Below are 15,096 nucleotides of genomic sequence, written 5' to 3'. Positions count from 1 at the left end.
GTAGGCTCACTTTAATCTTAAAAGATTAACTCACATGATAGGATATATATGTCTTGCGGAGATCCCATTCGGACATAATATATTTTGGTTTACCATCTAAAGTGGCCGCCATGGCCGGATGGGTTGGTGCGTGACTACCATTCGGAATTCACAGAGAGAACGTAGGTTCGAATCTCGGTGAAATTCCAAAATTAAGAAAAACATTTTTCTAATAGCGGTCGCCCCTCGGCAGGCAATGGCAAACCTCCGAGTGTATTTCTGCATGAAAAAGCTCCTCATAAAAATATCTGCCGTTCGGAGTCGGCTAGAAATTGTAGGTTCCTCCATTTGTGGAACAACATCAAGACGCTCACCACAAATAGGAGGAGGAGCTCGGCCGAACAGCCAAGAGGGTGTACGCGCCAAATATATATATATGCCAACTAGCATATTGACATCTGACTTTGAAAAAATCTTGACATAGTTCTGCTAATATTCTTTAAATTTAATTTAGCTTAAATTTTGATTCCTCTTATTTAAGATTACATCTTATTGTTTGCTTTTTTCAGCTAGGATGATAGGACTTATCATCGACGAAGAAGAAACTAAATATAAGGAAGATACAGCAGGCATCGTAGCACATAACTTACAAATCGGCAGCTATAGCTTTGAAATGGTCAATGAATTTAAGTATCTTGGAGTTATGCTGAGTGCACAGAAGGGTTCATCTATTGCCATACAAGCTGCAAATAAGTCTTACTTCGCGCATACAAAGTTTATGAAGTCGAAATTACTTTCGAAGAACCAGAGACTACGAATTTACAAAACTGTCATAAGACCTGCACCCACACGGGTGCCAAGTCTGAGTTCTGAAATCCAGTGAAACTGATAAGTTAAACTGTTTTCAAAGGAAAATTCTAAGAAAAACAGATGAATCTGTACGACTTGAAGAAGGTACCTACCGCATTCGGTACAACGACGAGTTAGACACATTTTTATTATCAGAGGTGCAAATGTAAGCCACATACATCAAAGCGCAAAGGATTCAATGGAACTCTAAAAAAGATCTTCGAAACAAATCCACAAGGCGACAGAAGAAAAGGTCGGCCGAGAAACCGATGAATAGATGACATTGAAGGCGACTTTGGAGCTATGGGAATAGCTGATATCAAGCGGAAAGCTGATGACCGAGTGACTTGGAGGCGAATTGTAAAGGAAGCAATGGTTCACGCCGAAATGTGATGCTATGATGATGATGAGGATCTGGTTATTTTACAATGATTAAAATTATTCTTATTAAAAGTTAACTATAAATACTAAATAAAGGGTTTTCCAATAACAGGTGTTATTGGTGAACTGAATTACACTATCGAGAGATGATTAACAATTTTTTATGGCCGGAATTGGAAGGTATTGATCTGGACAACGTTTATTTTCAACAAGATGGCGCTACGTGCCACACAAGCAACGAAACCATTGGCCTTTAACGGGAAAAGTTTCCGGACCGTGTTATCTCTCGAAGAGGTGATCACAATTGGCCACCGAGATCTTGTGATGTAACACCTTGTGACTTGTTTTTTGGGGCCACGTGAAAGAGAAGGCCTACGCCAACAGCCCAGGGTCGATTCAAGACCTCAAAGATGGAATTCGTGTGGCTATCGAGGGCATACCACTTTGCAATTCGGTTATGGAAAATATCATGAAAAGAATATTGTCCTGTAAGCGTGGTCGTGGTGGTCATTTGCCTGATGTTATTTTCCACTATTAACGGCATATTTCCTCCTTATAATGAAATAAACATCCGATCATTCATATTGAAAAATAGTATTTTTCTTTCAATATTATTAAATATTATAAATAACCCTTTATTTACTTCAGTGATTCTGCGATTCCGATGTCCAACATTCACACCATCGCTTAGGTGGACGTCCAGGCGGTCTATTTGCTTACAACCTTCCATCCATTGCAACTCTTGCCAGCTCTTGGTCAATTCTCATTCTGTTAACATGTTTATGCCATTCTTTACGTCTTTTCTTTAAATTAAAACCCAAAATAAGGAACGTTTTTTTTAACTATTAACAGTCTGCAGTATGGGCAAAACAATTCGAAAAATCATTCAAAATTGTTCCTATTCACACAATGCACATCTCCTCTACTTCACCAACATATGCTCCCCTGAATAATATATCTTAATTTCTCTTCCCCCATACCTGTCTCTTACACAAGTCTTTTGCTAAAACTATAATCACAATCTTTTGACATGGCACACATTTGACAATTTCATCGACCTAGTGCTGACAGCTGCCAACACGGAATTATTGGCAATCTTCATTACTCTTTATGCTTTATGCTTTGAGCAAGCAGCAATTTGGTTTCACTCTAATTACAGGCGGGAGAAAGTGAGTTATTAATATACTAGTATATATATATAAATCTTTATCTTAAATGAGACACATACATATGTGCATACATACAGAATATTTGGCAAACACATACACATATGTAGAATGTACAATATTGTGTTTTACTTTAGCTGATTGTATAGCAAATCCTTAGATATCCTTTATATTCTATAGAATGGCATGGAAATCCTACAGATTTAAGCTTATTAGACAGTGTCACCACCAGAGATATGTTAGTAAGTATTTGTTGTAGTTCCCTGGTGTACATGTACACTAGGTTGGTCAATTAGTTTTGTAGTTCAATAACAGTGAGCGTTGCTACTAGCCTAATTTCTGTTTTTTTTTTTTTTTGTTTTTTGTTATGTTGGTATACTTTTCATATGGAGGTATGTGAAGATTACTTTCAATCTGTAGATTCATAGATTTGTAGACGAGTCACAGTATTTTCTACACTGCAAAAAATTAAGTATAATGCAGTGACTGAATTTTTATTGTATTTTTGGAAAATTTAAAAGTAAAGAAAATGTATATGCGAATGTCAAATATGTATAAGAACTTTTCGCCATCAATAAGCGATAACGCGGCTAAAAAACTACAAAGCCATGAGAGCCGACGGACTGCGGGCTGAGCTATTCAAACTAAGCGGCAAGGAGCTGGTAAAATGCATACATCAGCTCCCTTACAAAATATGGTTGGATGGAAGCATGCCTGCCGATTGGAATTTATGTGTGCTCTGGCCAATCCATAAGAAGACTGATCCTGCAATATGTGCAAATTATCGCGGGTCTAGTCTTCTAAATATCGCCTATAAGGTTCTAGCGAGCGTATAATGTGAAAGACTGAAGCCCACCTTCAACCAACTGATTGGAACTTATCAGTGTGGCTTTAGACCTGGAAAGTCAACCATCAACCAGATATTCACAATACGCCAAGATCTGGAAAACGCCCATCAAAGCAGAATCGACACGTACCATCTTTTCGTCGACTTCAAACCTGCATTCGACAGTACGAAAAGGAGCTACTAAGTGCCGCGATGTCTGAATTTGGTATCCCCGCAAAACTATTAAGGCTATGCAAGATGACGTTGTTCAACACCAGCAGCGCCGTTAGAATTTAGAAGGACCTCTTTGTGCAGTTTGATACCAAACGAGGTTTCAGAGAGTGTGACTCGCTGTCGTGTGACTTCTTTAACTTGATGTTGGAGAGGATCGTACGAGCCGCAGAGCTTTATCGCTCAGGCACAATTTTTTTATAAGAGCGTACAATTGTTGGCGTATGCCAATGATTTTGACATTATCGGCCTTAACAACCGCGCTGTTAATTCTCCCTTCTCCAAACTGGATAAAGAGGCAAAGCGAATGGGTCTGGTGGTGACCGAGGACAAAACGGAGAGTACCTCCTGTCTTCCAACAAACAGTTGGCGCACTCGCGTATCGGCATCCACGTCACTGTTTGGCAGTTATATTTTCGAGGTTGTAAAAAACTTCGTTTATGTAACTACCAGAAACAACACCAATAACAATGTTAGCCTTGAAATCCAACGTAGAATCTCTCTTGCCAACAAGTGTTACTTTGGACTAAGTAGGCAATTGAGTAGTAAAGTCCTCACTCGACAAACAAAACTACCACTTTATAAGACTCTCATCTTTTCCGCCCTATTGTATGGTGCAGAAGCTTGGGCGACGAAAAGATCAGATGATGCGTCCCTTGGAGTTTGAGAGAAAGACTCTGCGTAAGATTTTGCACGTTGGCGACTGCGAGTATCGCAGACGATGTAAGGATGAGCTGTATGAGCTTTACGACGACATAGACATAGCGCAGCGAATAAAGATCCAGCAGCTACGTTGGCTGGGTCATGTCGTCCGAATGGATAAAAACGCTCCGGCTCTGAAAGTATTCGATGCGGTATCAGCTGGTGGTAGCAGAAAAAGAGGGAGACCTGCTCTACGTTGGAAATATCAGATGGAAAAAGGCTTTGGTGTTTCCTACTGACGCCGGTTAGCACGAGAAAGAAACGACTGGCGCGCTTTGTTAAACTCGGCTAAAATCGCGTAAGCGGTTATCGCGCCAATTAAGAAGAAGATTTGTCTCAGTACTGTGATACAGGAAATTTGAAGCATCTACAGAAAAAACTAGAAAATCGAAAAACGGAAATTTGCATTTTATTTCCATATCCATATTTTATTTCCATTTCCAGCATTTAATATTTCCAAGTATTGTATTTCAACAACAAAACATTTTTCTCGAGTACTCACCATATTTAGCTTAACTCTTTAAAAATTTCGCATCGAATCATCACCTAAAAATCGACTCCTCAGTCTGACCGTAAAAACGAATCTAAATTTTTCTAAAGCGTCCTCCATTTCGCTTATGAATCAATTAGTCCATATTCCCATTCTAAATCCCCGTTCACCTTCACTTCATCGCTTATTGACGGCATTATCACAAGTGGCCTTCAAAGCTATTTTTCTTCCTTCCTTTTCTGTAGCATTTCCTCATTTATGTTTACACTTAATTTCGCAGCCTTTATTGACCTCAGCGCTGGCAGTTATTGAGACTAGAGTTGACCGCGATGAAGGAACAAATGTATGTGGATATCCTTATGTGGCATTGAGCATACAAACTGTTTATATATATACACGTAGCATATCTAGGATGCAACTGTTTACCTGCGTATGAGCAGCCAGTGGCTTTTTACAATAGCAGCAAATTTAAAATGGAGCTGCAATATATGACGCTGGCTTTCTTTGTTGTTTCGTCTTAGCTATTTACAATGTTACAACACATAATACATCATTGTCAAGAAAATGTGTTTCTTTAGGTAAACATGTGTGAGTACATTAAGGTGATGTTTTTCCAAGCGAAACATAATATGTTGCACATTTCCACCAAGAATTTTCTGTTCAAAGAGCGATTTATGAGTTAAATTGTGCTGCAGAATCCACTAAAAGTCAAGTTTTCATTGAAAAAAAAAAATTGTGCTAGACAATATCTTTTTTACGCCAAATGAAGTCAGCTGATGGAAAAATGTATGTTTAGGAAAAATGTATGAAATTCGAAAAACGCAATTTTAGAATTTTAATAGAGCAGCCCGCTTAATACAATGCCCCCCTTTATCCGGCGTTCATCGACTTCGCTAAAGCATTGCCTTGATGCCGGTCTGCTCTGTCTGCTAGAGGTATTTCAAACAAAACAATTATCATTATCAAAAGCATGTACAATGGATCGTGCAGCCGAGTTGGATACTAAGGACAGTTAAGCGAGTCCTTCTTGACAGTATCTAATGTTAATCAGGGTTGCGCGCTCTCCCCCTTCCTTTTGATAGCAGCTTGGGACATAGTTTTGGAAGCTTAACAGCAGTTGTGGCATTAACTGGAAGAGGACCCAAAAACAAGGTGACATATCATAGGCTGACGACGTTATTTTTGCTGGCAATACCTGCATTGAAATGTCAAATGAGCTTGTCTTAAAGCTTGGCTAAAAAGTCAACACAAAAAGGGCCAAATCTATGCGAATAAATGTGAGTAACAACACACAGTTCGAAATAGTTGGAAAAATAGTAGAGGATGTAAGCGAATTTGAGTATTTCTGCAGCACCTCGACAGCGGACGGTGATACAGCATCTGACAGTGATCAAAAGAGTAACAAAAATAAGGATTTTTGATGCTTTTGTAGAATCAATTCTACTCTTTGGAAGTGAATCGTGGCACTTAAGAGAAAAGGCAAGAATCGGTGAGAAAACTGCAGTGATTTGTAAATAGGTAGATGTTTGTGTCGACTATCGGCAATTGGTAGCCACAAACCATTTATAGCCAACGTCCTATCAAAACCCGATTAAAGAGGAAATTACGTGCAAAAAGTATAATACAAATGGATCGGAGACACGCTTCGAAAAAACCTGGACGGAAAAGCTCATTCAGCTTTGCTGTGCAATCCACAAGGCGCTAAATTGTCTTGGAGGACGTGTACCGGCAGCGAGAAGACCAGCAAATCATTCAGCGAGCTAAAATATGTAGCGAGAAATCATGATTCGTAGAAACATTTTGTAGACAGACTAAGTTCTTAATTACGATGTGGATTATAATATTAAGGCATGCCAATAATAATAATACAAATTTATGTTTTATTCAGTTTGCTAAACTTTTTTTTTTATAAAATTTAGCTCCGACTTCAACAGAAACCATACTCGTATAACTCAAAGTTTCCAACTTTGTACAAATTAAAAAACAACTGAAGAAACTTACATCAAATCTTCAAATTTTTAATCGGAAACTTTAAAGAAATGACGGGTATGAAGCCCTCAATATTGGCCAAGTTTAAAGCAGCTAAAAATTCTTGCTGATTTCTGATGACTTTATGACTATTCCTTGAAAATGCTGCCCATTTTCATAATATAACGAATGTCCAAAATTTTTTATATGGAAAGAATTTACCTGACGGTCTGGTGCTCACACAAAATATTCAAAAATTCACACGATTTTTGAGTCACACCAAAATACAATGGGCTATGACAATTCTTATCTAATTTTTTTTCGAAACAGATTCTGTTTAAAAGTTCGAAATTTTGATACAAATTTAACGATTTTTTTGTAAAATGTTGAATTCCTAAGTTATATTAGTTTTAGTTGCAGTATCACTACATATTATAAAACAAAGTCGCTTTTTCTGTCCCTATGTCCCCTTATACGCTTAAATCTTTAAAACTACGCAACGGATTTTGATGCGGTTTTTTTTTAAAGATAGATTGATTGAAGAGGAAGGTTTATATCTATATAATGTGAAGAAATATATAAAGGGGGCGTGGCAATCGGTCAAAATGTGGCAAAAAAACATAATTTTTTTGTTTTCATGGCCATAAATCATAAACGAATCAACCAATTAAAATGAAACTTTCTTGAAGTTTAACTTTGAAATATTTACTTTCGTTCTGCATCAAAAAAAATAATTGATTTATTTGTTATTTAACCAAAATTGTTTAAACAAAAGCAGCTCTTTTTCCAAAAAAAGCTGTTTGTGTGTGTGTTCGCTGTCAACCGAATGAAGCAACAGGCATTAAGCGATAATCTCACCACACCTCATTAATGTTGAATTACATCGTATGGTGACGTATGTATGTATGTATTTACGAATCGCTCGCATTATTTCATTTCGGACATATGTACATATGTATCTATGTATGTACTGAATTCCATGTAATTATATGTACATACAATTTTACAGCGAAATAAAACGCTATTTTCAGGTTCTATATTAGTAAATCGCACATAATTAAAATACAGTTTTTGAATAGTTTTTATTAATTCGGAGCGCGTTTAGTTTGCTATCAATTCCATACAATAACATTTTTTATCATTTACTCTTTACGACAACTAATAGCTTATTTTCGAAGCGATTTCAACAAATGGGTACAACATTAATCCTTATCCAATTAAATACCTTAAATACATTGTTGTTTTCATATAGATCTATGTATATGGCTCTTTACAGCATATAATTAAAAACAATATTTTTCAAGATATTACAACAGTAATTAGTAATTGAGATCAACCGGAAAAATTGCGTTAGCTGTTGCGTCATCTGGCATTGCCGCTACTCTTTTGGAAAGAGTCTTTTGGAAAGAGGCCGAACCACACACTCTACAATCAAGCACCCGCTGAAAATCGCCACCGATGATGATAACAGAGTCTGTAGTGTTTCTAGATAGAGCAATACAGGAAAATTGATGCGTGACTGCTCATTAATAGTCTGGGACGAAGCTACCATGTCAAACAAGACGTCTGTGGAAGCACTGGATAGGACAATGCGCGATTTGCGCAACAAAAATGCACCTATGGGTGGATGTACAATTCTGTTCTCAGGAGATTTCCGTCAAATCCTTCCAGTTGTGACTCGAGGAACACGTGCTGACGAAATAAATGCTTCGCTAAAAAGATCCCACCTTTAGTCGTATGTCAATAAATTAGAGCTTAAAACTAATATGAGGATTTCGTCATCTTCACGTGAGAACAGGCTATTTCCAGAGATGCTGCTAAAAGTTGGCAATGGAGAATTAACACAAAGTGAGGGAAGGATTAACCTAGAAAACCTTTGTGTTTTGATAGACAACATCCAAGAGTTAGTCAACAATGTCTATCCAGACATTGATAACATAAGTTATAAGACAATATCTTGGTTTAAAGAAAGAGCTATTCTGTCACCAACTAACGAACAAGTAGGTAAAGTAAATAACTTGATTATTTCAAAGATTGATGCGCCGACGAAAATATACTACTCGGTCGATACTGTTCTCGATTTGGAAGAAGCTGTTCAATTTCCTACAGAATTTCTAAATTCTTTGAAACCGTCTGCACTCCCTCCTCACAAAATGGAGCTGAAAATAGGTTGTCCTGTTATTTTATTAAGAAACCTAAGTCCACCTAAACTTTGCAATTTCACGCGTTTGCTGGTAAAATCACTGAAAACTTTCATAATAGAGTGCACAATACTCACAGGATGTGGTACCGGAGAAGATGTATTGATTCCCCGAATCCCTCTGATACCATCGGATCTACCATTCCAATTTAAACGCTTACAATTTCCGGTAAAGACATCTTTTGCAATGGCCATTAATAAATCTTAGGGTCAAACCTTCAACGTTGCAGGCTTAGATTTCAGTGTTGACTGTTTTTCACATGGCCAACTGTATGTCGCTCTTTCAAGAGTAACCTCTAGAGAAAACATGTTTGTATTGTCTAATGACAAGAAGGCTATGAAAGTTGTATATAAAGACATTCTGTAATATAGTAATTGTTGTAAAAATAAAATAAATACATATGTAAAAATGCAAAAAGTTAATATGCAAAAATGTAGGGTATGAATTTAGATATCCCAAAGATAGCAGGAAATCTTGCTATAAAGAAAGGGGAATTGTTTTACTCCAAATTTAACGCGTGCGGGCCACGGGCAATAATGAATAAGCCAAAACTACTGGATCGATTTTAATCATTTTTTCAGTGAGTGGCATAGGGTATATATTTTATACCCGTGCGAAGCTGGGCGGGTTGCTAGTAATAAATAAATAAAGAGTCAAACTTCGCAATATGAAGTATATTTTTATAAAAACTAATTGAAAATTACAAATAACACTTATATGTATGTGGCGAACACTTTCTTTTGACGCTGGTAATAAGCATGACAATAATTTAAATAAATTTTATATAAAAATGAATATTTGTTTGGAGAAAAGCTGTGCTCGTGACTACATGACTATCGAGCACTTTCATATCAAGTAATCAAAGTATTTTGGGCAATGACGTATATTTTCTTTTAATTGTTTACGTGTAGGCTTGGGTAATTATGAAATTTATTCAATATTAAAAATTTGGGTAAAAGATGTTTTAATAATACCTTTCCAGTAATTTTGAATAGTTATGTAAGTTTTCCGTTAATTCTTCCGTATAACAATATACGAAAAAATTTGTTTGGAAAAATAAATGATGTATTGTTTTCAATTATTATTTTTTTTTTTTTTGAAAAATATTAGGTGCGCAACTAAGTTCCCGCTGTTTGTCAATACATGCCGCCAGCAGTGAGTGCTAATCGATTCTAACATAACCTAAACGTCATAAACCAAGCCTAGACATATGGTAAACAAACTACTTCGACACATTAGAGATTTTGTTTTGGTATCATATACTTTTGGTTTTGTGAAATGCCTGATTTTGTGCCGAATAATCGTCATTTGCGGGAAGTGTTGATTTTCCTCTTTGATTCGAAAAAAACGGTGGCTGAAGCGCATCGAGAGCTACAAAAAGTTTATGGAGATGCTGCTTTAAGTGAAACAACGTGCCGAGATTCGTTCCGTCGCTTCATAGACGGTCATTTTCATGGTGACGACCGTCCGCGTCAAGGAAGGCCAAAAACCTTCGAAGATGCTGAATTTTAGGCATTGCTCAATGAGAATCCATATCAAACGCAAGAAGAGCTTGCTTCAGTATTAGGAGTTACCCGCCAATCCATTTTCAAGCAATTGCATGGTTTGGGAATGATTCAGAAACAGGGGACTTGGTGTCCTTCTCAGTTCAAACCAAGAAGAGTTGAACGTCGCTTTTTCGCCTGCATAACAACTGCCCCAGCGGCAAAAAAGGAAGAGTTTTCTTCATCGCATCGTGACGGGTGATGAAAAATGGATTCATTACAGCAATCCAAAGAAAGCATGGCATTAGGACTGCCCGGTCATGCTTCTACGTCATCGCCTCGGCCGAATATTCATGCTGCAAAGGTTATGCTATGTATTTGGTGGGACCAAGTTGGTGTTATTTGTTATGAACTGTTAAAACCAAGCGAAACCAGCACTGGGGATCGGTATCGACTTCAATTGGTGCGATCGAGCCGAGCACTGCGCGAGAAGCGGTCGCAATACGCGGAGAGGTATGAAAAAGTGATTCTACAGCATGACAACGCTCGGCCTCACACTACCAAACCCGTTAAAACCAACCTGGAAGCACTGAAATGGGAAATCCTACCCCACCCGCCATATTCTCCATTTATTGCGCTGCTCTAGCTGACCAGCAGTTCCACTCATATAAAGACGACAAAAAATTACTTGATCCGTGGACAGCATCAAAAGATGAACAGTTTTACCGCGACGGTATACGAGATCTCCCAGAAAGATGGGAAAAAGTAGTAGTCTGCGATGGGCAATACTTTCAATGATTCACTTGTAACCAATTTTTCAGAATAAAATTGTATTTTCTTCAAAAAAGCAGCGAGAATTTAGTTGCGCACCTAATAATCTTTTTCTGGAAAAAATATTTGTTTTCGCAAAAATTAATTTTTTTTTTAATATTGTTTTTTTTTTTTAACATGTTCTTTGTTGGGAAAAATATTGTTTTTGTTGAATTCTAAATACAACTCTGCAAACCAGTCCTACTCTCTTATAGTTCACTTACATGGAACTTTGAACTTGTACAATTATACGTTAGATAGTAGGCTATGACAAAAAATGTAAAAACGGCAGTTAGAATAAAAACGTGAATTACATCGGCACGAGTTTTTCTTTCTCTGCGCGGAAATACTGCTTCAAATGGTTATGGGCCCAGGTATCGACTTGGGTTTCTAAGTTCACGGTCAACATATATTACATAAATAGAAGTTGTAATAATTCGGTTGATTTGCTTATCCGGTGTTAAAAGCAATAGTCGCGGTAAAATGGCTAACGCTTTAGCCAACATCGAAAAATTAAGTGGGGAAAATTATACCACTTGGTGTATTCAGTTAAAGAGTTTACTGATTACTCTAGATTTGTGGAGTGCAGTCGTTGATAAGTGTCCGGAGGAGGAGCCTGGAAAGACCATCTGGATAGTATGCGACAGGAAGGCTCTCGCTACTATAACGTTGAGCGTCAAGCCAAGTGAACTGATACATATTAAAAACTGTACCACAGCAAAAAGTGCATGGGACACGTTGAACGCGCTCTACAAGGCAGATACAGCGTGTAGGAAAGTGAACCTATTTAAAAAACTGATCCGATTTCAATTCAGAAGCAGCGAGAAGTTTTCAGCTCAATTGAAGGAGTTCTGCTGTATTATAGATGACTTAAAAGAAGTTGGCATATCCATGGAGGACGATTTTTTATCAATTTTGTTGCTTTGTTCATTACCAGACGAAATGGAAAATTTTGTGGTGGCAATCGAGAGCAGGGACGCATTGCCCAAATTGGATAATCTCGTCGCGAAGATTCTGGAAGAGGAGCAAAGGCACGGCGACAAATGCAGTAGCGCAGAAACGGCTTTTTCGGCAAACGAATCGAAAAGACGCGTTGGATTTTTTCGAAATAAAAGCAGCGGCGGCAGAGGCGTAAGGAGTGAGGTTGGTGTAGGTAGCGGCAGAGGCGCTGGCAGCGGTAACAGCAGCAGAACAAGACAAAAGGAAAATGGAACAGCGAACGAAAGCACAACTTCCAGCATAAGGTGCAACAACAATATAAAGTGCTTTAAGTGTGGACGGAGAGGTCATATACGTTCTCAGTGCAGTTTTCAATCAAATAGTTCACTCGTAGATGATAAAGCTTGGTCGTTAGTAGAGAAAGAGGAGAATTTGAGCGAGACTTGGATAATCGACAGTGGCGCAACGTCTCACATGTGCAAAGATGCTAACTTGTTTAGTTCTCTTGTTTGTGTGAAACATAGAATAGTTTTAGCTTCAGGTGCTTGCGTTTATGCACGCGGAAAGGGCACGGTTAATCTGAAAACAAAGTACACAACTGTTAATTTGAGAGACGTTTGGTATGTACCTGATCTACATTCCAATTTTTTTTCCATCGCTAAAGCTGCAGAGAGTGGAAATGTCATCACATTTACAGAAAATAGTGCCATAATGCAAAACAAAAACAAAAAAACAATTCTTACTGGTGCATTGGAAAATGGCATATATGTTGCTAACGTTTCAGTGAACAAAAGTGCGGACTGTGTAAATGGGGTTAGTGATGACGCGAGTGATTGGCATAGGCGGTTTGGCCACATAAATACAAATGATTTAAATAAACTTTCAAGAATGAATATGGTAAATGGTTTGAACTTTAAAATTTCAAAAAATATTGAATGCTTTACGTGCGCGGTATGCAAAATCCATGGTAAGCCTTATGTGAAATATAGCGGCATTTATACAAAAAGTGTATTAGAACTTGTACATACGGACTTGTGCGGGCCTATGGGTGTGAATTCGGTTGGCGGTGCATCGTATTTTATATCATTTATAGATGATTACTCGCGATATAATGCAGTGTATTTTTTAAAAAGAAAATCCGAAGCTTTTGATATGTTTAAACTTTTTGCTGCGACCGCGGAGAAGCAGACTGGCCGCAAAATAAAAACAATTCGTAGTGACAATGGGAGAGAATTCGTCAACTCTCAGTTTAAAAATTGGTTACGAGAAAAAGGCATTCGGCATCAAACCACTGTGCCGTACAGCCCTCAGCAAAACGGTGTGGCTGAAAGAGCCAACAGAACTTTGGTAGAAATGGCGCGATGCTTATTAAGCTCTTCTAAAATGCCACAATCATTGTGGGCTGAAGCGGTAAGCACGGCGGTATATATTAGAAACAGGTGTCCTACGAAAGTTTTAGGTGCAGTTACACCTTACGAGAAATGGCATGTGCGGAAACCATCGGTTGCACATTTCCGTACGTTTGGTTGTGATGCAGTGGTTCTGCAAAAGGGGCCAAGACCACGCGGTAGTAAGTTTTTGCCGAAAGGGGTTAAGCTAAAGTTTGTTGGCTATCACCCTACTACGAAAGGTTATCGATTAATTAACTTACAAACGAATCAAATCACAATTGCACGTGATGTCATATTCTTCGAAAATTCATTTGAATTAAATTTAAGGGACAGTGATGTCAACGAAGAGACATTTTTTATTGAACTTCAAGCAAAACCGAGTAACGCTGAAGAATCGTTAGTAAGCGAAGACAGACGTGACGAGCGTGAAGACGAAGGCAGCGAGCATGAAGAACATGAAAGAGCTGAGACTGAGTCTGATTACGAGGAGGCTGTTGCTGTAAACAATAACAAGAGGAAGCGAGGAAGGCCAAAAATGGTGCGTACAGGAGGTGTAGGAAGGCCGAGAAAAGTCTATTGTACAGAGGCTGGTCCGGAGATGCTGAACTCTGTTATTGAAAATCCGAACACGGTCAGTGAGGCGCTAAACTCTAAAGATGCTGACAGGTGGAAGGAGGCAATGAGAGTAGAGTATGAATCGTTGGTGCGGAACGCAACATGGGACTTGGTGGATCGACCAGCTCATAAAAATGTTATCGGCTGTAAATGGGTTTTCGCAATAAAACGTAATCCGGATGGCTCAATTGAGAAGTTTAAGGCGAGGCTAGTTGCGATGGGTTGTGCACAAAAATACAACGTGGATTACTGCGAAACATTTGCTCCGGTGGTACGTCATTCAACAATTCGTCTAATTTTGGCATTGGCCGCGAAACACAAGTTGCTGGTTAACCACATAGACATTGTTGCTGCATACTTGAACGGCGATTTGGAGGAGACGGTTTATATGTGTCAGCCACCCATGTTTGGAGATTCGAAAAATGTTAATAAGGTATGCAGACTTAAAAAGGCTTTATATGGCCTGAAGCAAGCCGGTCGAGAATGGAACCGGAAAGTTACGCAAATATTGCTGAAGATGGGATTCGTAAGGTGCAAGTCGGACCCATCGGTTTATATTCGTCGTGGTAATGCGAATGTTAGCATTATTGCTCTCTACGTAGACGATATGATCTTGGCATGCTCAAACAAGCATGAGATGCGGAGTATAATAGCGGCGTTGAATCAATACATTGAAGCGATCGATCGCGGGCAGATATCATTTTATTTGGGGATGGAAGTTGAACGGGATGGTGATCGAGGTGACATCACTATACATCAGAAGCGATATGTCGAGAAACTTCTTCAACAATGGGGTATGGAAGATTGTAAACCAGCGGCAACTCCATGGGCTCCAGGCACGGTGCTTCATAAATGTGACAAGCAGTGCAGTGACTTGAAGGCGAAGGTCTACCAAAGTCTTATTGGCGGGCTTATGTATCTGGCTGTCATATCTCGTCCGGATATCGCGCATGTGGTGTCAAAGTTATCTCAATATAACTCACATCCGCATACAGAGCACATGCAGGCGGCAAAATACGTTCTTCGATATTTGAAGAAAACACCTTATGGTAAATTAACTTTTT

This window comes from Anastrepha ludens, chromosome 4, assembly GCF_028408465.1.
Source record: "Anastrepha ludens isolate Willacy chromosome 4, idAnaLude1.1, whole genome shotgun sequence".
Taxonomy (NCBI): Eukaryota; Metazoa; Arthropoda; class Insecta; order Diptera; family Tephritidae; genus Anastrepha; species Anastrepha ludens.
The sequence above is the reverse complement of the archived record's forward strand: the minus strand, read 5'-3'. Positions refer to the sequence as shown.